The 25,173-nt window shown below is 36.1% G+C and overlaps 1 non-coding gene across 1 annotated transcript; it reads left to right on the top strand.

Moving 5' to 3' along the window:
* The first annotated feature begins 10,360 nt into the window (after positions 1–10,360).
* Positions 10,361–10,432, top strand: TRNAC-ACA. Its single transcript has one exon. It is a non-coding gene; the product is annotated as a tRNA-Cys (tRNA).
* The last annotated feature ends 14,741 nt before the right edge of the window (positions 10,433–25,173 follow it).

Below are 25,173 nucleotides of genomic sequence, written 5' to 3'. Positions count from 1 at the left end.
TTCCTCGGTTTTTGTCCCATCATAACAAAGATTTGGAGTGACAGAAATTAAAGCCCCCTCGGCATGTCACAGCTCTCAGGTCATGGACAGACCATGTTATAGCTCTCAGGTCATGAATAGACCGTTTCATAGCTCTGAGACAGCTCAGTGTTACAGCTCTAATTTATTTAGAAGGTAGCAGGAAAATCCATCTTCCAGGCATGAGGACACGTTGATCCAAAGATGCAAAGAGAAGACTGCCCCAGCGCACAAAGAAAAGAGAGAAAGAGAGAGAGCCCATTAGCTCCTCTTTTTATATGTTTTTTTTCTTCCCCCTAGGCCTGCCCTATGAAAATTGGGCTTAGTCAGGAGTGCTGTTCTACCTGAAGTCCTCACTCAGGTCCTCTGACCTTCCTTTCATCTTCCTCTGTTCTATTTTCGTGGGTTTTTCTCTTCCTTGTCTTTTAGCCACCACCATTTTGGACTACTTTTCCCTATTCTAACTACCAAACAAATTGAACTGCAATGAAACAGTAACTGCATGCAAAAAACACTTTAAATATCACAGTTAGAATGCGACTTTCATTTGTCTGTGGAGAAGCCTTAAACAATTCTATCTAGAGAGGTTTCCTAATATATTTCAATAGTTGGAAATTAAATGGTTTTGAATTAGGCATATCTAAAAACAGGAAAATTAGTTCAGAGTATTTTATAACATATACATAATTGTGAGGAAACTCCGGGAGGTAGGGGAGGACAGAAGAGACTGGCGTGAAGCAGTCCACGGGGTCTCAAAGAACTGGACATGACTTAGTGACTGAACAACAAATATTACAATATGCCAAGCTAGAGGTGATAAAAAATCAAGTTAGCAAAGTAAAGAAGGAAGTAAAATTGAATATGGAAGTCTTAAATGCCACTTGTAGGCATCAGTGGTAAAGAAGACTCTGACTTTATTTTGGAACAGTTTAACAATGATAGGCCTGGAGGAGGACATGGCACGTCTCTCCAGTATTCTTGCCTGGAGAATTCCCAAGGACAGAGGAGCCTGGCAGGTTATGGTCTGTGGGGTTGCAAAGAGTCAGAAATGACTGAGCAACTAAGCACAACAATGATAGGGCAATAATAGTGTTTTTAAGAGAACTGGAGGGAGACAGTGACATTTTATGAGGCAGAGAATTTGTTCAGTCCTTTTTAGGTTTTATATTTGTCCATGATTAAAGAGGTATAAATGCTTCATAGGACTGAAGCTAAAATACAATAATAGGTATTAAGGGAATTATCTATATTGAACTATTACTTGAAGGAGATTAGACAAACAATTTAGTATGCGTGTGTGCATGCTCAGTCACTTCAGTTGTGTCCGACTTTTTGCAACCCTATGGACTGTAGCCCTCCAGGCTCCTCTATCCATGGGATTTCCCAGACAAGAATACTGGAGTGTATTGCTATGCCCTCCTCTGGGGGATCTTCCCAAACCTAATTCAGTTTAGAAAGACAAAAGAAGAGGAGGGAAGCGGAAAGAAGGGAAATGGGGTAGAAGGGAAGGGAAAGAAAAAAAGAAGGGAAAAGAAGGAAAAAGAAAGGGAATAGGAAAATAGGGAAGAAGAAGGATGAAAAGACCTGAGTGGAAGTGATGATACACAGGAGATAAAAATATTGAGGGCATAAAAGTTTGGTGAGTATGAAAAAGAAAACATCTAGAAAGAATGCAGCGTTTTTTATCCTTCTGACAATTTGAATAGTATTGAGAAGGTAACAGGCAGGAAAGCCACGGGTCTCCAAACAGAGGAGGAAATAGCCTGCAAGTGTCAGACATTTTTATCTCTCTTAAGCCTCAGGAGGAAACAAGCTAGCAATATATTTTTTTTTTCCTTCTCCATACAAATTTCAAAGGAGGTCTCTCTTAAAATACTGTATTGCCATAATGACACCTGGTTTCACCTGAAGTTAACTATTCTCAAACCTTGAGATAGCCAATGCATTTTTCTTATGGAAATGTTTGTCTTAAGTTATGCTAATGTATTATGCATTTGCCCCAAACTCTGTTTTCAAGTCCATTCCTCCTAATAGCTCAGAACCTACTTGACAAACCAGTATGTTATACTATGATAGTTTCCCTAATCTATGTAAACAAAACTGTTTGTATGGTAATCTGTCCTTCTACAAGATTCAAGTTAATGATTTTATGGCCCAGGATGAACCATTCGGTGCCAAGATTATACCAAAATGCATCTTATAGGTGAAGAGCTGGTGTGGTTTTGAGTTTTAAGACATTCTTTTCTTTCATTAACAAACTGCTAGTGACTAGAAAGGAGTACATCAAGGCTGTATAGTGTCACCCTGCTTATTTAACGTCTATGCAGAGTACAACATGTGAAACGCTGGGCTGGAAGAAGCACAAGCTGGAATCAAGATTGCCTCAGATCAATAACCTCAGATATACAGATGACACCACCCTTATGTCAGAAAGTGAAGAGGAACTACAAAGCCTCTTGATGAAAGTGAAAGTGGAGAGTGAAAAAGTTGGCTTAAAGCTCAACATTCAGAAAATGAAGATCATGGCATCTGGTCCCATCACTTCATGGCAAATAGATAGGGAAACAGTGGAAACAGTGTCAGACTTTATTTTGGGGGGCTCCAAAATCACTGCAGATGGTGACTGCAGCCATGAAATTAAAAGACACTTACTCCTTGAAAGAAAAGTTATGATCAACCTAGATAGCATATTGAAAAGCAGAGACATTACTTTTCAACAGAGGTCCGTCTAGTCAGGGCTATGGTTTTTCCTGTGGTCATGTATGGATGTGAGAGTTGGACTGTGAAGAAAGCTGAGTGCCGAAGAATTGATGCTTTTGAAGTGTGGTGTTGGAGAAGACTCTTGAGAGTCCCTTGGACTGCAAGGAGATCCAACCAGTCCATTCAGAAGGAGATCAGCCCTGGCATTTCTTTGGAAGGAATTATGCTAAGGCTGAAACTCCAGTACTTTGGCCACCTCATGAAGAGTTGACTCATTGGAAAAGACTCTGATGCTGGGAAGGATTGGGGGCGGGAGGAGAAGGGGACAACCGAGGATGAGATGGCTGGATGGCATCATGGACTCAATGGACGTGAGTCTGAGTGAACTCTGCAAGTTGGTGATGGACAGGGAGGCCTAGCATGCTGCGATTCATGGGGTTGCAAAGAGTTGGGCACTACTGAAAGACTGAACTGAACTGAACTGAGTGACTATATAACCCAGCTGAAGACTAGCAGGGGGCTACTCTTTCTGCCCCCTTCTGATGCCTTTGTCAAAAGCATTCTCTGTCTCCTTTATACTTTAATAAAACTTTATTACACAAAAGCTCTGAGTGATCAAGCCTCATCTGTGGCCCTGGATTTGATTCTTCTCCTCTGGAGGCCAAGAATCCCAGTGTTCTTTCGTTCAGCAACAACCTTTCAGTATCAAGGGAAAGTGTCACAGTGAACATGAGAGGAGAAAAATTGTATAAAAACAGAGCAATAAAAATATGAAGGTGCAAATATTGTCAACAGATTAGGAGTGATAAGGACAGAGAAAGACCCCAGGATTAGGGGAATTTAGCCACTCCTAAAAGTGCTGATTTGCAGAATGATAATGGAGGAAGATAGACAATTGGGCACGATGATAGAATCAACTGTGATTATTTAGAAGAAGTGAGGAAGAGTGAATTTAGGCTGGAAAAATACAGTAGACAAAGGAAGGAGAACATTTAATATATGACATGTGAAGAGCAGAGTGGCAAACAAGAATTTGGGAAGGACGAGGACCTTTGAAACAAAATATGTCTTCAATAATTTCAGGTCTCAACATTGCAAAACAGGTATATAATAAATACCAAAATATTTCAACTACTTGCATGCCTTCTTCCTCTTCCCATATTAATGACATAGCATAGACTCCACATTTATTGCTTGCATTATTGCACTACATTTATACCTATCTTCATTCTCTCTCTCTTTCCTTTTTATTTCCCAGTCTTTTCTCTACCAATGATTTACATTATGGAGCATTTTGCATAACCCTGTGGATTTTTTCATTATCAAATTTGTGATTGAGGCCAAGTGTGCTAGATGTCTGCAATCCTGTTCAGCTAATTATCCTGTAAGCTTCATTTTTTTTTTTTTTTCAAATGCCCAGGAAGGTCAAAACATTACAAATATTCTGGCTATAGAATGTAATAAAATGAAAAAAAGAGATATTACAAGAAGTTATATGAAAAGTTCAGTAGTTTAAAGAATTAATTTTGAATAGGGAAACTTGTAGAATAAGAGGCATTGTGTTAAAATTAATTTTACTGTGTATTCATCCTGTCTCTTTGGTGTATTGAGGAATCTCTAACTTTTAATTGAAAAAAAATTCAGTGCAAAAGTTGAATTAGTATACATTTGATAAAACTGATTGCAAATATGTAACAATGCTAGTTTTTCAAACTCCTTTTGACAGATTTTTATAAAGTGCTATGAATTAGTGGAGATACATAAAAATAAGGAATTCCATGCACTTTATGTAAATGTTTGTTTTAACTATAGCACATATTATTGAACTTTTGTTTATGTTTTTGGAAATTGTAGTGAGATAATAAGCAAAATGATATGTAAAAATTTAATATTGAAGATTTTGATTTGGTTTAGTCCCATTTGTTTTCTTTCCCTGATATTATCCTCAAATATATATTTGAGATATCTGTGTAGTTGCTAAGTCATGTCCAACTCTTTATGACCACATGGACTGTAGTCTGCCAGGCTCCCCTGTCCATGGGATTTTCCAAGCAAGAATACTGGAATGGGTTGCCATTTTCTCCTCCAGGGGATCATCCTGACCCAATTGAGGTATATATAGACATATATATCCATAGCTCTCCTATGGATTCTTCTACTATTGCTTTTCTTCCTGGTACATCCTTTATTCTTTATTGCTTAGAGAAAAATACAATCACTAAGGCCTTTTTAAGTATTAAAGACTTAATATATGCCTTGACATGGGGTAGGCTTTTTAGGACAGGCTGTATTCTTTGTGATGCAACATCACTCCAACCCATGCCATTAATGGAAGAGGGACTTATTTTGATAACATGATTATTTATAAATGAATACTATCTCATTTGGTAGTATAATAAGTATAATAGTAAGTTTAATAGAAATAAGTATATCATACTGTCAAATTATGTTTTTGCTATTGTTGGCATGATGTTTGGCTTTTACTTCATTGTCTAATATTTTCTGATCTTTTATTTTCTTATTTATTGAGCACATGCTACATACCAGGAATATGTGAGATATAATCTATATAATACTGAAACAGAAAGTCATATCTCTCCCCTCTTGGGGCTTGCTTTTTAGCAGGAAAGAGAAAGAATAAGTAAATAAGTAGGTTAAAATATTTTTAAATGGTCGTCATTGCTGTGGAGAAAAATAAGAGGAAATGGCAGAGGTTCAGTAAGAGGAATTTAATATAAGTTGACTAAGGAGAGTCTTGCTAATATAATGTAATTAGGAGGAAATGAGGGAGAAATTCTTTCAATATTAGGCCAATGGAGTAACAACTCTAAAGGTCTTGAAATAGGAGGTTTCTTGGCATTAAAAACAAAACAAAAAAAAAAAAAAAAAACCGAGGAGGTGAGAATGACTGGAGCAAAGTAGGTTGGTGAGAAAGAAAGTTTGAGAATTGCAGGTGTCAGGGATTGGATAATTTGAAACCATTGTAAGTACTTTAAGTTATGTTCTTTGTGAAATGAGAAAGCAGGGAAAGATTTGGGGCAGAGTGCCATAATTTGATCTATATTTTAAGATAATCACTCTGATTTTTGTTTTGAGAATACTCTTAGAGCTAGAGCATAAGTAAGGAGACCAGCTATGTGGCTATACCAACATATATTTTAAGAACGTTCTCTATCTATGTAAGGTATAGTTCTATAAGTGACTGATTTGATTTCATTATCTTGGGCTGCAAAATCACTGCAGACAGTGATTGAAGCCATGAAATTAAAAGGTGCTTGCTCCTTGGAAGGGAAGTTATGACAACCCTAGACATAATATTAAAAAGCAGAGACACCACTTTGCTGACAAAAGTCTGTATAGTAAAAGCTATGGTTTTTCCAGTAGTCATGTACAGATGGGAGAGTTGGTCCATAAAGAAGAATGAAAGGCAAAGAATTGATGCTTTCAAATTGGAGAAGTGCTTTCAAACTGGAGAAGACTCTTGAGAGTCCCTTGGACTGCAAGGAGATGAAAGTAGTCAATTCCAAAGGAAATCAACCCTGAATATTCATTGGAAGGACTGTTGCTGAAGTTAAAGCTTCAGTACGTCACCCGAGGTGACTCACTGGAAGAGAACCTGATGCTGGGAAAGATTGAAGACAAAAAGAGAAATTATCCACCTATTTAATGGATATGGATTTGAGCAAACTCCAGGAGGCAGTGGAGGACAGAGGAGCCTGGCATGCTACAGTCCATGAGGTCACAAAGAATCACACATGACTTAGGGACTGAACAAAAGCAACAAAGTAGAGTAAAATAGGTACACTGTCTACTTTCTTGGAGGTCATAATCTAACAGGTAAGTTGCTTTAGAGCTTATATTCATTGTTTTTAATATTTTTTCTTTTCCTTTTCAGCTAGATTTTGTATCATTTTAAAATTGGGTTAGGTATCCAATTATGTACATTTGAATTTGTTGATTTACTCATCCATTCATGGAGCAATCAAAAGCCTGCATGCCATGTTCTGAGATAATGATATCTTTCAGATAAGCTACATTTTGCTGGCACTGAGTGACTGTTCAACAAAGTCTTCAAGAGCTGAACTGAGTTGAGTATTGGGAGTAATAAAAAGCTGGGAAGATGACTAAAGGGTTAAGAAAAAATATGATAGGTAGTTGGTATGCAGGCAAATTAGGCTCTCTGTGTTGGAGCTGCTGAATTTAATGGCTTTTGGAGATCATTGATAAGCTTCTGTATTCTTAGTGTACTTTAGTAACCTCCACTGTCAATGCAGAACAATAATGCATGCTAACCTTTCAGAGATGTAAGAGAAGGAACATGCAAATAATTATATACAAATGATTAAGCTAAGATTGATCCAATAAAAATGCTAACTATAAAAGGAGACAACTCACTTCATGCTATAATTTCAATGCAGAAGGAAACATCAGACCATTGAATACCCTTCTCATATCTGAAAAACACATGAAAATACATTCAGCATTCAAAACTATAGTAAATATTTGTTCAGAGCTCTTCTTAGTACCAGGTTTTCTTTAAAAATGAGATGTTTCTTCTTTTTTAATATGGTCATGAAGCAAATAAGAAATGTGTGCTACCATCTTATAATTTTCTAGGAATAATATGGAGAGGTGGACTTACTGATATATCATTTAAAACAGTCTCTTCTCCCCTGATCATTCAAATGGAAGGGAAACTATCACTGTTAAAGAGTGAAAATCTTTAAATTTTTATTTGTCATATTTATCTGGAAAGGTCTTATGAATTATAAAAATCTATTCAATTAAATTATGAACCTCAGATAAAATGTTTAGCTGCAATTTTTACTCTTTACCCCAAATTTTCTTTTTTTTAAAATTTTTATTTTTACTTTATTTTGCTTTATAATACTGTATTGGTTTTGCCATACATTGACATGAATCAGCCATGGGTGTACATGAGTTCCCAATCCTGAACCCCCCCTCCCACCTCCCACCCCATATCATCTCTCTGGATCATCCCCGTGCACCAGCCCCAAGCATCCTGTATCCTGTATCGAACATAGACTGGCGATTTGTTTTTTACCTGATAGTATACATGTTTCAATGCCATTCTCTCAAATCATCCCACCCTCTCCCTCTCCCACAGAGTCTAAAAGTCCGTTCTATACATCTGTGTCTCTTTTGCTGTCTCGCATAGAGGGTTATCATTACCATCTTTCTAAATTCCATATATATGTGTTGCTGCTGCTGCTGCTGCTGCTGCTAAGTCGCTTCAGTCGTGTTCAACTCGTGACCCCATAGACGGCAGCCCACCAGGCTCCCCCATCCCTGGGATTCTCCAGGCAAGAACACTGCAGTGGGTTGCCATTTCCTCCTCCAATGCATGAAAGTGAAAAGTGAAAGTGATGTCTCCCAGTCGTGTCCGACTCGTAGTGACCCCATGGACTGCAGCCTACCAGGCGCCTCTGTCCATGGGATTTTCTAGGCAGGAGTACTGGAGTGGCTTGCCATTGCCTTCTCTGATATATGTGTTAGATGAATGGATAAGAAAGCTGTGGTACATATACACAATGGGGCATTAATCAGCCATTAAAAAGAATACATTTGAATCAATTCTAATGAGGTGGATGAAACAGGAGCCTATTATACAGAATGAAGTAAGCCAGAAAGAAAAACACCAATACAGTATACAGTATATATGTGTTAGTATACTGTATTGGTGTTTTCCTTTCTGGCTTACAGTATACTGTATTGGTGTTTTTCTTTCTGATTTACTTCACGATGTATAATTGGCTCCAGTTTCATCCATCTCATTACAACTGATTCAAATGTATTCTTTTTAATGGCTGAGTAATACTCCATTGTGTATATGTACCACAGCTTTCTTATCCATTCATCTGCTGATGGACATCTAGGTTGTTTCCATGTCCTGGCTATTATAAACAGTGCTGTGATGAACATGGGGTACATGTGTCTCTTTCAATTCTGGTTTCCTTGGTGTGTATGCCCAGCAGTGGGATTGCTGGGTCATAAGGCAGTTCTATTTCCAGGTTTTTTAGGAATCTCCATACTGTTCTCCATAGTGGCTGTACTAATTTTCATTCCCATCAACAGTATAAGAGGGTTCCCTTTTCTCCACAAACCTCTCCAGCATTTATTGCTTGTAGACTTTTGGATCGCTGCCATTCTGACTGGTGTGAAATGGTACCTCATTGTGGTTTTGATTTGCATTTCTCTGATAATGAGTGATGTTGAGCTCTTTTCATGTGTTTGTTAGCCATCCGTATGTCTTCTTTGGAGAAATGTCTATTTAGTTCTTTGGCCCATTTTTTGATTGGGTCATTTATTTTTCTGGACTTGAGCTGCATAAGTTGTTTGTATATTTTTGAGATTAATTCTTTGTCAGTTGCTTCATTTGCTATTATTCTCCCATTCAGCAGGCTGTCTTTTCACCTTGCTTATAGTTTCCTTTGTTGTGTAGAAGCTTTTAATTTTAATTAGATCCCACTTGTTTATTATTGTTTTTATTTCCAGTATTCTGGGAGGTGGATCATAGAGGACCCTGCTGTGATTTATGTCGGAGAGTGTTTTGCCTATGTTCTCCTCTAGGAGTTTTATAGTTTCTGGTCTTATGTTTAGATCTTTAATCCATTTTGAGTTTATTTTTGTGTATGGTGTTAGAAAGTGATCTAGTTTCATTCTTTTACAAGTGATTGACCAGTTTTCCCAGCACCACTTGTTAAAGAGATTGTCTTTACTCCATTGTATATTCTTGCCTCCTTTGTTGAAGATAAGTTGCCCATAGGTGTGTGGATTTATCTCTGGGCTTTCTATTTTGTTCCATTGATCTATATTTCTGTCTTTATGCCAGTACCATACTGTCTTGATGACTGTGGCTTTGTAGTAGAGCCTGAAGTCAGGCAGGTTGATTCCTCCAGTTCCATTCTTCTTTCTCAAGATTGCTTTGGCTATTTGAGTTTTTTTGTATTTCCATACAAATTATGAAATCATTTGTTCTAGCTCTGCGAAAAATACCGCTGGTAGCTTGATAGGGATTGCATTGAATCTATAGATTGCTTTGGGTAGTATACTCATTTTCACTATATTGATTCTTCCAATCCATGAACATGGTATATTTCTCCATCTATTAGTGTCCTCTTTGATTTCTTTCATCAGTGTTTTATAATTTTCTATATACAGGTCTTTAGTTTCTTTAGGTAGGTATATTCCTAAGTATTTTATTCTTTTCATTGCAATGGTGAATGGAATTGTTCCCTTAATTTCTTTTTCTACTTTCTCATTATTAGTGTATAGGAATGCAAGGGATTTCTGTGTGTTGATTTTATATCCTGCAACTTTACTATATTCATTGATTAGCTCTAGTAATTTTCTGGTGGAGTTTTTAGGGTTTTCTATGTAGAGGGTCATGTCTTCTGCAAACAGTGAGAGTTTTACTTCTTCTTTTCCAATTTGGATTCCTTTTATTTCTTTTTCTGCTCTGATTGCTGTGGCCAAAACTTTCAGAACTATGTTGAATAGCGGTGAAAGTGGACACCCTTGTCTTGTTGCAGACTTTAGGGGAAATGCTTTCAATTTTTCACCATTGAGGATAATGTTTGCTGTGGGTTTGTCATATATAGCTTTTATTATGTTGAGGACTTCCCTGGTGGCTCAGACGGTAAAGCGTCTGCCTACAATGCGGGAGACCCAGGTTCGATCCCTGGGTTGGGAAGATCCCGTAGAGAAGGAAATGGCAACCCACTCCAGTGTTATTGCCTGGAGAATCCCATGGATGGAGGAGCTTGGTGGGCTACAGTCCATGGGGTCGCAAAGAGTCGGACACGACTGAGAGACTTAGCGAGCGAGCAATGTTCCTTCTATTCCTGCTTTCTGAAGAGTTTTTATCATAAATGGATGTTGAATTTTGTCAAAGGCCTTCTCTGCATCTATTGAGATAATCATATGGCTTTTATTTTTCAATTTGTTAATGTGGTGAATTACATTGACTGATTTGCAGATATTGAAGAATCCCTGCATCCCTGGGATAAAGCCCACTTGGGCTTTGATTCTTTTCTCCTGTACAATATCATGAACCTCCATCCATAGCTTATCTTATTACCAGAAGATCATTCTAGTCTTCTGCCTTTCACTCTGTCACCTCCAAATCTAACAGTGAGAAGTGTGGCTTCCAACATCCGCCATTTATTTACTTAATAGTATCAATTCTGTGATATCAGAAATGTTAACCCAAGTGGGAAGCAGTTTTATTAACTAAAATACAATGCTTACATTCAATTTACTTTGTCTTTACTCTTATGTACTTCACTCATTTCCAAAATTAGGCTAACAAAGTTAGGTTAACACTTTTTCCACCTGCCTCCTTAGATACTCTTTTCAGGGTCTTTTTTTTTTTCTTGGAATCTTTCAATTTTCTAATTATATATTTTAAAATGTTCATTTATTAAAGTGCAACTAATAACTTTCTGAAAATAATTATTCTCCTGAAAAGCAAATTAATAGCAATATATATAGAAATCACATTTTATACTCTTTCTTTGGTTAACCCAGAGCCCACATCTATAATAACTGTATATTAAAAATACTCAAGGGAGTACTTAAACATTTTCATTGAAATTTAAATCAAAATTTTATTTTTTTTTATTTTAAAATATTTTCTCAATATCATTTCAAAACTATTACCCTAACTTATCCCTTACTTTCCTGACCAGTTTGAATGTTTTCTGTAATATATAGTATACTGTTCTGGTGATTGAATTGTATGGAAATGTTGTATATTGAGGACCAAAGGGCTATGAATGAAAAGTTAGAAAACAATTCAAATAGAAATAATATATAAGAGAATGAAAAATAAGAGGCAGGTGATCACTTGGTCCCACTGGCTGTGGTATAGAGTATGCTAAATAGTTCTCTCTACCAAATAAGTATCCTTCCGTGCATTATCTGACAGCAATCCAACAGAAATGGGATGGAGAAAGATAGTGGCTTAACTGAAATAAATAAGGTTTTCATCAATTACAAATCAGTTTCATGAAAAACAGAAAAGAAAAAATTATTTCTGTCCTCAACTTTATTAGAGAAAAGAAAAATGGAAGGAGATTGTCTGAATCTGAAAGTATCCTTTCCATTCATTTAAAAACATTTCCCTTTCGTGTGTTTTAAAAATAATTGTCACAGAACCAGTAAAATTCAGGCTTTGTTTATTTTAGATGTGGTAAAAAAGAAACATGTTTAGAAATAAGCCACAAGGCAGTAAAATTGATTTCTGGTTTATCTGGTGTAGCTTCAAGTCCCTCATTGAGTCAGGGAATAATTGATTGCTGGAAGCCTTGTAGGAGTGGTTAAAAATTGATAAATGTTGAAGCAGACACCATGGTTTATAGCTTTTTAAGAGTTGTGGAATCTCTATATTTCTTTCATCACCATCTCTAGATCATGAGGTAAAATTTAAAAGGCTTTTTTTCTTTTTCTTTGTAAATTACATCCAGCTATTCAGGAACCCCAAGGCTGAAGAGGGCCATGGGTATCTTTTAGTTAGATGGGCAAATGTATGATTTATAAATGCAAGTTGTATATTGGGTAGTATTTTATTGCTTTTGCATTAGCTGCACTAGTTAGAGCAAAAACATTTGACAGTCATTTTATAAATGACCAGTTAGCAATCATTTAAAGTTTAATCTTTACTAATAAAAAATATTAAAATTAAGATATTGAAATTTCTGCAGTGTTTCTCTGATTCACAGATTTATAATCATTGCCTTTAGGACAGGAAGAGAATGAAAAACATGATGAAATCTAGCCCACTGTTTTATTTATTAACTATTGTTCTTTTGTTATATAGAGGCTGAATTTTTTTTCTTAAAGTCAAAAGATAAAATTCTCTAGTTGTAACTTTTTCATGTTAAATATATGACCTCTCACAACTATGCCATGCAAATAATTTTGTTCATAGATAAAGGTGAAGTTTCTTATAGTTTAAAAAAATGTATTTCACATGACACCTGCAAACAAGTTGGAGAGGTTTATACCAAAATATACTTTAACACCTATTTTATACAGTAACAGAACTCCAATAAAAATAAATACCTTCTATGCTAAATTAAGTCAAACTAAATTTTATATTAAATATCAGTTTGTCTCAAAAATAAAATTTATGAAACCTGTGTTTAGCAGTAATAAAGTAATGTCTTTATATTATAATTCTTATAATTTTTAATGTTTAACAAATTTACATTGAAGGTGGTTTCAAAGAATTTAAAAAACACTTTGAAAAGCATATATATTTTTTCTGGGTCTATATTAAAGAGTTTTACTACTATTTCCTTTCTAAGAACTTAAAAGTAATATGAGATAAACCATATGGAGATAGAAAAAAAAAAAAGTATAATAAGCCTCACTGTTCTTTTCCCCAGGCTGATTTCAATGGACAGAGAGGTATATTACATACCAGTGATGAACTGATTTATGTTATTACCTTATATTCTTATATACCAGGTCCCAGGCATGCCCTGCTACCATAAGTAATGCTTCATATACACCACTTGGGGAATTTATATTTTTAATGAATATATGGGGAAGCAATGTATGAAATGCTCCCTCAGGTAACATGAGGTAGAAGGCATAGCATTCTTGATTTTAAAATGTCCAAATTAAATCAACTAGCTTTCTCAGCAAATTCCAGAAACTGCAAGGGGAATAACCTTTTAGAACCTAGGGACATACAAAATAGATAATGATGTGCTCCAATATTCCATAAACCCATCAAGTTATTATATACTTAGAAATACTTCAAGTGTATTTCTTTCAGTAAGGCATAAAAGCTATAAAAATGGATCTTATTCTCATAAGCTTAAGAAGTTCACTCAAGACTACTCTGTAAATATCAATGGACACACATAATAATATATGCACAAGACTAGGAGACGATGTTAATATTCCTGGTGAGACTCTGCTGAATAAACTTAGCAATATTAAAAAAATGTACTGTCTTATTTGGTTCCAAATTAATTTTGCTTTTATACTTATTTAAAACTCTTACAATTGTGGATTAGTTAAATGTTTAAGTTTTAAAAGACTTGTGATCTGCTCTTCAGTCTTCAGTGTATTCTTAGTTTAATTTAATTTATGCTGTGTGACTCCCACAGCATAGAAAACATTGTTCTTTGGTGCTAAGTGAATTTCAAAGATAACTAAGAGACAATATCAATTTCTAAAACTTGGCTATTTGTAGAGGAGAAGAATCAGCAATATGGCAGTGACAAAGAAAATAGAAGTATCTATGTGTCACTGTTAATTATAATACACTGTGGAGAAAGCATTCTTACTTATTTGAACAGATTTTATAGAGAGTTGGCTTTTCAGTGTCTGGGCCAGTGCATATGAATGGCAGAATGGAATGAATATTATCAGACTGTCAGAACTGACACAGTAAGTAAAAGAAAATACTTATATGTGCATGTATATTGAGAGAATTAATTCGTAGGTTGATAAGAAGTCTGGTGCCCCCCAGATGGAGAAAATGACAGACTTTGTTTGTTTGTTTACCTTGTTTTGTCTTAGTCACTGCTGCTGCTGCTAAGTCACTTCAGTTGTGTCTGACTCTGTGAGACACCATAGACGGCAGCCCACCAGGCTCCTCTATCCCTGGGATATCCAGGCAAGAATATTGGAGTGGGTTGCCATTTCCTTCTCCAATGCATGAATGCATGCTAAGTCGCTTCAGTCGTGTCCGACTCTGTGAGACCCTGTGGACAGCAGCCCATCAGGCTCCTCCGTCCACAGGATTCTCTAGGCAAGAATACTGGAGTGGGTTACCATTTCCTTCTCCTGTCTTAGTCACATAAGACATTTTTTTTCTTAAGCTCTAAGTTGTTATGGCAACAATTTATTTCAAAGACCAACTTTCTTTAAGCCCAGAGATAATGATTATACAACAAAACAATTCATCTTACTCAAGGGTATGTTTTCCTTAAACTCTGTACTAATGATTATATAACAACAACGTACCTTGCTTGAAGATATATTTCTTCTTAAGAACCTTCTCAATAATAAGGCCTTGATAAAACTAGTGAGTGGGGCACTCTCTGCCCCTTGTGATGTCTATGTCCTAAGCTTAGTGTCTTTTTCACTCTAATAAATCTTTTGCCACACAAAGCTCTGAGTTACTGAAGTCACGTCTTTGATCCTGAACTGAAATTCTCTCCTTCGGAGATCATGAATCCAACACCATTCACCATAAGCTATAAATATATGGTTAGAAAGAAATTCACCAAAGTGGTGGTTTCCTGTGGTTGTTAAAATTGCTCATAATTAAAACGTTTTTATTGTTAAATGTTTATATATGTTCTAAGTCACCTACAGTGAATATGTTACTATACATATTTTATATATATATATGTTTAAGGATTAGATTGTTACAAAGATGATTTAAATTAGCTGATAAATATTTATAATTTAAAAATAAGTATCCCGTGTTACTATATATTTTTTTCCTTTTGTGATTTTTATATAGACATTGTAACATACACCTTTTAAAGGTCCCATTTTTAAACTATACTAAGTTTGAATGCTAGAGGAAGAACTTGGGTTTACATAAGAGAAAAATATTTAAAACCTAGATAGGAAAGTTAGTTAATTTCTATTTATCATAATTTCCCCATGTGTATTAATGATGACAATTATAGGTCTTACCTCATAGGGCTGCTGTGAATTTTAAATGAGATATTATTTGGAAAACATACAAGAACTTCACAGAGTAACTCTCAATAAATCTTAATATCAGTAGTAAAATTTTATATGTTCTGTTCTTCTGTATATCTCTCAGTTATAAAATATTTCTATCAGGCATATAATTTAAATTATCATCATCTGAATTTACCATTGTCCTGAGAGGCAGTCCATAATAACTAATTTATACTCAGGTATTAATGACTAAACAAGCCTTTCTTGTATAGGTCAGGAAAGAATGATAAAAGGTTGAACTGATGGGAATAAGTAAAAAGTGGGAAGACTAGAGGATTAAGATAGGAAGAGTCCAAAGAAATAGAAGTAGAGATTGCAAATTTTAAAAAGAGCTAAATAATGAAACTATTTTTTTTTTGATTATTGACAATGATGCTTGTCCCCAAAGCCTTAAATGCAAAATCCTTCCTTTTCAAAGTATTTTTAAAAACAATTACAATCACTATCAGAAACTTTTAATGTCTTTTTGCTATAAATTGGAGGTTATTTTAGGTAGCACATGCCATGTACATTCCTGCAGAAGTATATTCCTTAGGGAAGTACATACCTAGGTGAATAAAGAAGCATCAGTTAAATGTCTTGGTGAGTCACATACAATATTTATGTATCTTTTATTTTTAATTCAAGTATAGTTTATTTATAACATTATGTTAATTTCTGTTGAGAAGCAAAGTGATTTACTTATACATACATTTTCTTTTTAATATTCTTTTTCAAATTATTTTCTGCTTTGGTTTAAATATAGTTCCCATAAGTATCTTTGTAGTATGTAAGAGAAAGCATATAATCATTGAGGAATTCTATGATGTGAAACTTTTAGACATAGACTCAAGAACAAATTTACCTTGTTTTATGTAGTATTTGAAATTATGTATTTCTTTCTTTTTTCTTTATTGTCAAGATATATAAGAAAAATCATAACAAAATTGGTTCGTTCCTCCTACTTCATTTTTTAATCAGCATCTGTTATTTATTTACTTTGGTTCATTATGGCCCTAATTTAGATTCATTAAAAGATCTGAGCTGCCCCAAATGGTTTCATACTTTAGCAGTTCAGGTGCCATGGCCAGAGTCAACCAGGACTGCTGACTTCAGATCAGAGCACCTGTGAGATTAGCTAATTCATATGCAATGTCAGATCTGTTTTAATCTAGAATAATTGACTTGGCCAGAGTGTGGGGTCAGTAGAGTGATTTACCAAATTTATCTTGGTATGATTAGTTGCAGAGAAGAATTTTCAAGAGGCATGAGGCTCCCAAATCTCCACAAACTTCACAGGTTTAGATGTTCAGAAATGGATTTTGGAGTGATTGCTGTGATCTTTGACAGCCTTAGTATATCATTCTCTTGGGCTTTGCCTTTTAGCAAACTTTTGGTGAACAGAAATCACAGATGATAGATTCATCACAAAAGGCCATGTACATTAAAACCTTTAAACATTCTGAGGTAACTCTCTAATAGAGTCACAAAAAACTACTGCCCTTATGGCTTTCTGACTGTTCTTTTTTTGTAAATCAAGACCAGATACACATGCACACCTTCACACACATGTACATATCAAACATATGTACACATCACACACAAATACTATATACATTAAGAAATAGTATAGCCAAATTTGTAGCCTAGTTTTATCAATTATGCAAGATTATAACAACATATATTTTATATTCTTAACCTTACTATTGACTTCTATTTTTTTAAACTATTCTTTGTCCTATTATCTCATTTTTCTCACTAACATACTTTAATATCACCTATTTTAGCCATTTTTTGCAACAAATATGGTATATATTAAAAAAACAAATTTTATAAGTTGCTCTGTGAAAAAAAGTGAAGTTGCTCAGTCATGTCCAACTCTTTGCGAACCCACGGACACCAGGCTCCTCCGTCCATGGGATTTTCTAGGCAAGAGTACTGGAGTGTGTTGCCTTCTGTGGTGATAAGCAAACTGTAATCTCTTTTGTGAAGACTAATCAAGTTTATGAAAAGTTATAGTCTCATATCCTACAAAGAAGAGTTAGGAACTGGAGCTCTTTAGTCTAGAGGGGCTTAACACAAAGAAATTGTTTGGCAGTGCAGCTGTTTTTAACATACAGCTAGCTTGGTCAACTGGGACAGGATGGCCTCAGAAGAATTATCAGTTTTGGCTATCAATGGCTCCCTCTAGAAAAGTCTACATTGTATCACCTACCAGGGGATGGAGATTTTGAGAGGGTGGAAATTTTAAGGGGATGGAGTAAGTTTCTCACCACTAGAACTAAAATAAGCCCTAGATTAGCACTCTCCAAACTTTACTCCTTGTATACAAGCCTCTATTAATAGCTTCTTTTTTAATGCAACATACTATACACACATATACCATACATACTTTTCAAAGCCAACTTTTATCAACCTGGCTTATATATCCCTCTTTAACTTGGTTACTTTGCAAAACATTAGTCCTTTTAATTATGTTTTTTTTCTATATTCACTCATACTTTATCATCATACTCTTCTGAACTCCTGTTGCTTGATTTTACTTCTCAAAGGCACTCATTGTGTCTTTTGAAATACTCACAAGTAACTATTCCCACATCCTCAATCTTATCAATGAGCTTTCACTTCTTTGTCTTAAGATCTTACAAGTAAATAACTGTACCCATATTACACCCCTTCCCAACACACACACAAAAAAGTTATGGAAATGGAATTGATAGCTCTTGCAATGCCATGCCACTATCAATTCCATTCTAGCCTAGGTAGATATTTTGAGTACCACAAATACTTACCTCCTTGGCCTATGAATAGCCAATCATTTTACTCATTGTATAACTGGAAAGGACTTCTTGAAACACTAAGTATATCATTCCCAGATTTAAATATCTTTAACTGTTATTTATTATCCCACGTATAAAATCTCAACTTTTACCATTACTGACAGGAACTTTTTTGATCTAATTCTACATTAGATTTCAGCATTAACCACCTGATCTGCTTCTGATTTATTGAATTGCTGGCACTTCCTGAGAATGCCTTATTCTCTTTCACTTTGGGGACTTCAAGATCTGAGCTTTGCTCTCTGCCTAGAAGCCTGCTAATGTTTGAAACATTAAAGGGTTTATTTTACCCCCCCCAAAAAAATTTGTATAATAGTGTGTTAAGTTAAGGAATAATTTGATGTATGTATATACTGCAAAATTTAGCTAACATCCATCACTTCATTTAATTACATCATTTTCCTTGATCTGACCTTAAGTCAATAAAGTAATCCTTGTTATTGAATATCTCCAGAAATGCATCATAAAGTCATGGGGGTGAAGATTATATCCCCAACATTCAATGGCATAAGAGAGACTCAATATTTAAATGCATTGAATTAAATTTAATCATTGCATTAAATGCAACCAAACTGGCTCTGACATGAAAGGAAGGATGGGTTATTTGATATAAAGTACTAGAAGTCTAGAGCAGCTATCCCACATTGAAGGGTCAGGAAGGGCAGCAGTAAGGAGATACCCCTTGTCCAAGGTAAGGAGCAGCGGCTGTGCTTTGCTGGAGCAGCCATGAAGAGACACCACACCCAAGGTAGAGAAACCCAAATAAGATGGTAGGTGTTGCAAAAGGGCATCAGAGGGCAGACACACTGAAACCATACTCACAGAAAACTAGATAATCTAATCACACTAGGACCACAGCCTTGTCTAACTCAATGAAACCAAGCCATGCACATTGGGCAACCCAAGACAGGCAAGTCATGGTGGAGAGGCCTGAAAGAATGTGGTCCACTGGAGAAGGGGATGGCAAACCACTTCAGTATTCTTGCCTTGAGAACCCCAGGAACAGTATGAAAAGGAAAAATGATAGGATACCAAAAGAGGAACTCCCCAGGTTGATAGGTGCCCAATATGCTACTGGAGATCAGTGGAGAAATAACTCCAGAAAGAATGAAGGGATGGAACCAAAGCAAAAACAATACCCAGCTGTGGATGTGACTGGTGATAGAAGCAAGGTCCAATGCTGTAAAGAGCAATATTGCGTAGGAACCTGGAATGTCAGGTCCATGAATCAAGGCAAATTGGAAGTGGTCAAACAAGAGATGGCAAGAGTGAACGTCAACATTCTAGGAATCAACAAACTAAAATGGACTGGAATGGGTGAATTTAACTCAGATGACCATTATATCTACTCCTGTGGGCAGGAATCCCTCAGAAGAAATTGAGTAGCCATCACGGTCAACAAAAGAGTCCAAAATGCAGTACTTGTGTGCAATCTCAAAAACGACAGAATGATCTCTGTTCGTCTCCAAGGCAAACCATTCCATATCACAGTAATCCAAGTCTATGCCCCAACTAGTAACGCTGAAGAAGCTGAAGTTGAATGGTTCCATGAATTCCACAAGACCTTTAGAACTAACACCCAAAAAAGATGTCCTTTTCATTATAGGGGAGTGGAATGCAGTAGTAGGAAGTCAAGAATCACCTGGAGTAACAGGCAAATTTGGCCTTGGAATGTGGAATGAAGCAGGGCAAAGACTAATGGAGTTTTGCCAAGAAAATGCACTGGTCATAGAAAACATTCTCTTCCAACAACACAAGAGAAGACTCTACACATGGACATCACCAGATGGTCAACACTGAAACCAGATTGATTATATTCTTTGCAGACAGAGATGGAGAAGCTCTATACAGTCAACAAAATTGAGACCAGGAGCTGACTGTGGCTCAGATCATGAACTCCTTATTACCAAATTCAGACTCAAATTGAAGAAAGTAGGGAAAACTGCTAGACCATTCAGGGATGACCTAAATCAAATCCCTTATGATTATACAGTGGAAGTGACTAGATAGAGTGCCTGATGAACTACGGAATGAGGTTCGTGACATTGTACAGGAGACAGGGATCAAGACCATCCCCATGGAAAAGAAATGCAAAAAAGCAAAATGGCTGTCTGGGGAGGCCTTACAAATAGCTGTGTAAAGAAGAGAGGCAAAAAGCAAAGGAGAAAAGGAAAGATATAAGCATCTGAATGCAGAGTTCCAAAGAATAGCAAGAAGAGATAAGAAAGCCTTCTTCAGCGATCAATGCAAAGAAAGAGAGGAAAAGAACAGAATGGGAAAGACTAGAGATCTCTTCAAGGAAATTAGAGATACCAAGGGAACATTTCATGTGAAGATGGGCTCGATAAAGGACAGAAATGGTATGGACCCAACAGAAGCAGAAGATATTAAGAAGAGGTGGCAAGAATACACGGAAGAACTGTACAAAAAAGATCTTCACGACCCAGATAATCATGATGGTGTGATCACTAATCTAGAGCCAGACATCCTGGAATGTGAAGTCAAGTGGGCCTTGGAAAGCATTGCTACGAACAAAGCTAGTGGAGGTGATGGAATTCCAGGTGAGCTATTTCAAATCCTGAAAGATGATGCTGTGAAAGTGCTGCGCTCATTATGCCAACAAATTTGGAAAACTCAGTAGTGGCCACAGGACTGTAAAAGGTCAGTTTTCATCCCAATCCCAAAGAAAGGCAATGCCAAAGAATGCTTAAACTACCGCACAATTGCACTCATCTCACATGCTAGTAAAGTCATGCTCAAAATTCTCCAAGCCAGGCTTCAGCAATACATGCACCATGAACTTCCTGATGTCCAAGCTGATTTTAGAAAAGGCAGAGAAACCAGAGATCAAATTGCTAACATCCACTGGATCATGGAAAAAGCAAGAGAGTTCTAGAAAAACATCTATTTCTGCTTTATTGACAATGCAAAGCCTTTGACTGTGTGGATCACAATAAACTGTGTAAAATTCTGAAAGAGATGGGAATACCAGACCACCTGACCTGCCTCTTGGGAAATCTGTATGCAGGTCAGGAAGCAGCAGTTAGAACTGGACATGGAACACCAGACTGATTCCAAATAGGAAAACGAGTATGTCAAGCCTGTATATTGTCACCCTGCTTATTTAACTTATATACAGAGTACATCATGAGAAATGCTGGACTGGAAGAAACACAAGCTGGAATCAAGATTGCTGGGAGAAATATCAATCACCTCAGATATGCAGATGACACCACCCTTATGGCAGAAAGTGAAGAGGAACTAAAATGTCTCTTGATGAAAGTGAAAGAGGAGAGTGAAAAACTTGGCCTAAAGCTCAACATTCAGAAAACGAAGATCATGGCATTTGGTCCCATCACTTCATCAGAAATAGATGGGCAAACAGTGGAAACAATGTCAGACTTTATTTTGGGGGGCTCCAAAATCACTGCAGATGGTGACTGCAGCCATGAAATTAAAAGATGCTTACTCCTTGGAAGAAAAGTTATGATCAACCTAGATAGTATATTTAAAAGCAGAGACTTACTTTGCCAACTCAGGTCCGCCTAGTCAAGGCTATGGTTTTTCCTGTGGTCATGTATGGATGTGAGAGTTGGACTGTGAAGAAGGCTGAGTGCCAAAGAATTGATGCTTTTGAAGTGTGGTGTTGGAGAAGACTCTTGAGAGTCCCTTGGACTGCAAGGAGATCCAACCAGTCCATTCTGAAGGAGATCAGCCCTGGGATTTCTTTGAAAGGACTGATGCTAAAGCTGAAACTCCAGTACTTTGGCCACCTCATGTGAAGAGTTGACTTTTTGGAAAAGACTCTGATTCTGCAATGGCTGGAGGGAAGGAGGAGAAGGGGACAACAGAGGATGAGATGGCTGGATGGCATCACTGACTCGATGGACGTGAGTCTGAGTGAACTCTGGGAAATGGTGATGGACAGGGAGGCCTGGCCTGCTGAGATTCATGGGGTTGCAAAGAGTTGGACACGACTGAGCAACTGAACTGAACTGAAATAGAAGTGAACGCAATGAATGAGCACTACTGTGAAATACATTTTAATTGAAAATACTAGAAAACTTCCAACATACTTATCTAAAAATGGACTGTGCTATCTTGAGACACAGTAAGTTTCTCACCACTAGAATTAAAATATGCTCTAGATTAGCAGTCTCCAAACTTTGCTGCTTGTACAAAGGCTTCTTTTAGTGTCTTTTTTAATGAGACATACCAAACATATGGCTACCCTGGTGGCTTAGTGTAAAGAATCTGCCTGCAGTGCATGGGACTTGGGTTCAATCTCTGGTTCAGGAAGATGCCCTGGAGACACAGCAAGTAGACACCTGTCCGCAAGTCAGAAAGAAAGCTCTCACTAAGAACTAAATTAGCTGACACTTTGATGGACTTCTCAGCCTCTAGAATTATGTTATATACATTTCTGTCGTTTAAGCCACCACTTACGATATTTTGTTATGGCAGCCTGAGCAAACTAATAGAGATGACTTTAAAAAAAATCTGTACCATTTTCTTCCTATGTATTAATGAATTGTTTTGTGTATCAGCCTAGATTCTTGCTCCTGATTTGGAAATTATTATGAGTCTATGTGATAATATTTTTAAACAATTACAGTTTATATTTTTGGTTTGAAAATCTTATTTTGGGAATAGCACTGAATTTGAAAACATCAGAAAATGCATTAGGTGTGCTATGCTCTTATTATGCAATCAAACGATTAATGGAAGTATTCAACATTTTCCATATGCTGATGAACATGATTCAGTGGCTTATAAGCAAAATATTGTAAACTGGCACTCCTGGGGTATGGCATGATACAAAAGAGCATCATTTTGTTAACCTACTAATCTTAGGTTTTCACCCTTACTAGTTGAATTTAGTTCCCATAACTCCATAAGTTATTCACTATAACATCTACTTCCTAATCATGAAACATTGTCCTGATCAAAGCAAGATGAAACACGAAGTTCTTAAAGGAAATGCATATCCCTAGAGTCTCTTGGCTATATACACTTCCAAATTACAGTTTTGTATATTTGGAAGGACACCAGGCAATTCTTAGGGAAGATTTCTACTCTACCAAATTATTGGAAATATAGGAATAAAGTTTACTTCCCAAATATTTAGTGTATCCATGATTAGATAACCTATTTGAAATGTTACTTCAAATATTATCATCATATTTTGGCCAACAATTTTATGAGGTCATTTGAGTTCTCATAAAATAATTTCTAAAACAGATCCCATTTTTATACTTGGAAACTTTACTGTGTTCTTTTGATCTTTATAATCTATTTTTTAAAATCACATTGTATCTTCCCTAGTCTCTAGCCCAAAGCAAGTCAATACTTTCTCCTACTCTTCTTTCTTTCTTCTTGTATATAAATGATTCTAGAGAGTGGAACAGAGAGGACCAAAAAAAAAAAAAAGTGGAATTTACAAATATTACAGAGAACTTACACTTTTTCATAATGAAAGGAGTGAATATTTCTAAGATATTATTGGTATTATAGATTCAGACCCTGATATAGATTTTTATGCTGTGTACTGGGGACTCCATACTGACAAATCTGAATTTGAAAAGATGTAGAGGCCTGTTTGCATACTGGCTTTTCTGGAGAAGGAAAGCCAGATCTGAAGTCTTTCAGTCCTAGTTGTCATGGATGTAATCTGCTCACACTATGCTGTCTGCTAGTTCTGATTTGTCAACTCTTTTAAAATGCATTGGGTCTGCATCTTTACCTCACCACATTCTAAATCATCTGTCAGAACCTTTGTCAGAGCAAATTTGCAAAAGTATAATAATACTCTGTCAAATATCACCACCAATTTTGCAAAAATAGAAATTATTTATTTGTATGGAGTTTGTAATTTTTCTTAGGGAAAAAGTTAAAAACATCATGAATATCTGGGAGAAAAAGAGTGGCAGAATTCAAGAATGGTCTAACTATGCAATGGAAAAGTATTTCACCTGCAAAATGATTTTGAAGAATATTTGTTGAGAAATTTATCTGGAAAGATTATTTTACTCTGGACTGAAAAAAGAAAAATTAGGATGGGTCAAAATGTATTGTCTCAAATTTAAAGAACACATACATATTTTATGCACACAAATAATAGTTTTAAAAGGTGAATGTTTAGCTGGTGCTAAAATACTAATAGTTCTTAAATCTAGATGCTTTACTTATGGTTTTAACATCAGTCTTTAAGCTTGTGTTTTTTAATTCAACAACAACATATAACATGTTTATAATCAGAAAAAAAACATTGTCAAATAACCCACGCACAATCTGTGTCATATACCTGATTGAAGTGTGAGTGCGTGAAGTCACTCAGTCATGTCCAACTCTTTGCGACCCCGTGGACTGTAGCCCACCAGTCTCCTCCGTCCATGGGATTCTCCAGGCAAGAGTACTGAAGTGCAGGTGGTTATTTTTATCTGTAATTCTGACTCTGTTTTATGAATAATGGATGCCTGGTACCCTGACTTCAAAGTTACTCTGAGGCTAATCAGGGAAGATAATGTGGTCAACTAACTGTGGCCACTATTTGTGCAAGAAGAGTAAGTAGGAGCATGGGGCCCATGTTTGTCTTCCTTTCTGAAAGATATTTGCTTTTCCTTTTATATTAAAAAAAAACCATTTTATTTACATTTTAGGACACATGGTCCATATTTTCAACTTTCTCTAATAATTCTACAACTCATTTGGTTGAAACACCAATCACATTTATAGAGTAACTTCTGATTTTTGACAAGACATTAATAGGAAGACTGCAATATTAAGAACATTATGAAAATAATGAGATCATGGCTTATACCTAGATTAACTACTAGTACTCTATCTGGAAGTTGAATCTATTTCTTTCTCCTTGAAAGTGACACATAGGCCTTAA

Source organism: Oryx dammah, unplaced genomic scaffold (assembly GCF_014754425.2).
Source record: "Oryx dammah isolate SB20612 unplaced genomic scaffold, SCBI_Odam_1.1 HiC_scaffold_25, whole genome shotgun sequence".
In the NCBI taxonomy this organism is placed as follows: domain Eukaryota; kingdom Metazoa; phylum Chordata; class Mammalia; order Artiodactyla; family Bovidae; genus Oryx; species Oryx dammah.
Note: the sequence above shows the minus strand (reverse complement) of the source record. Positions and strands in the feature narration are given on the sequence as shown.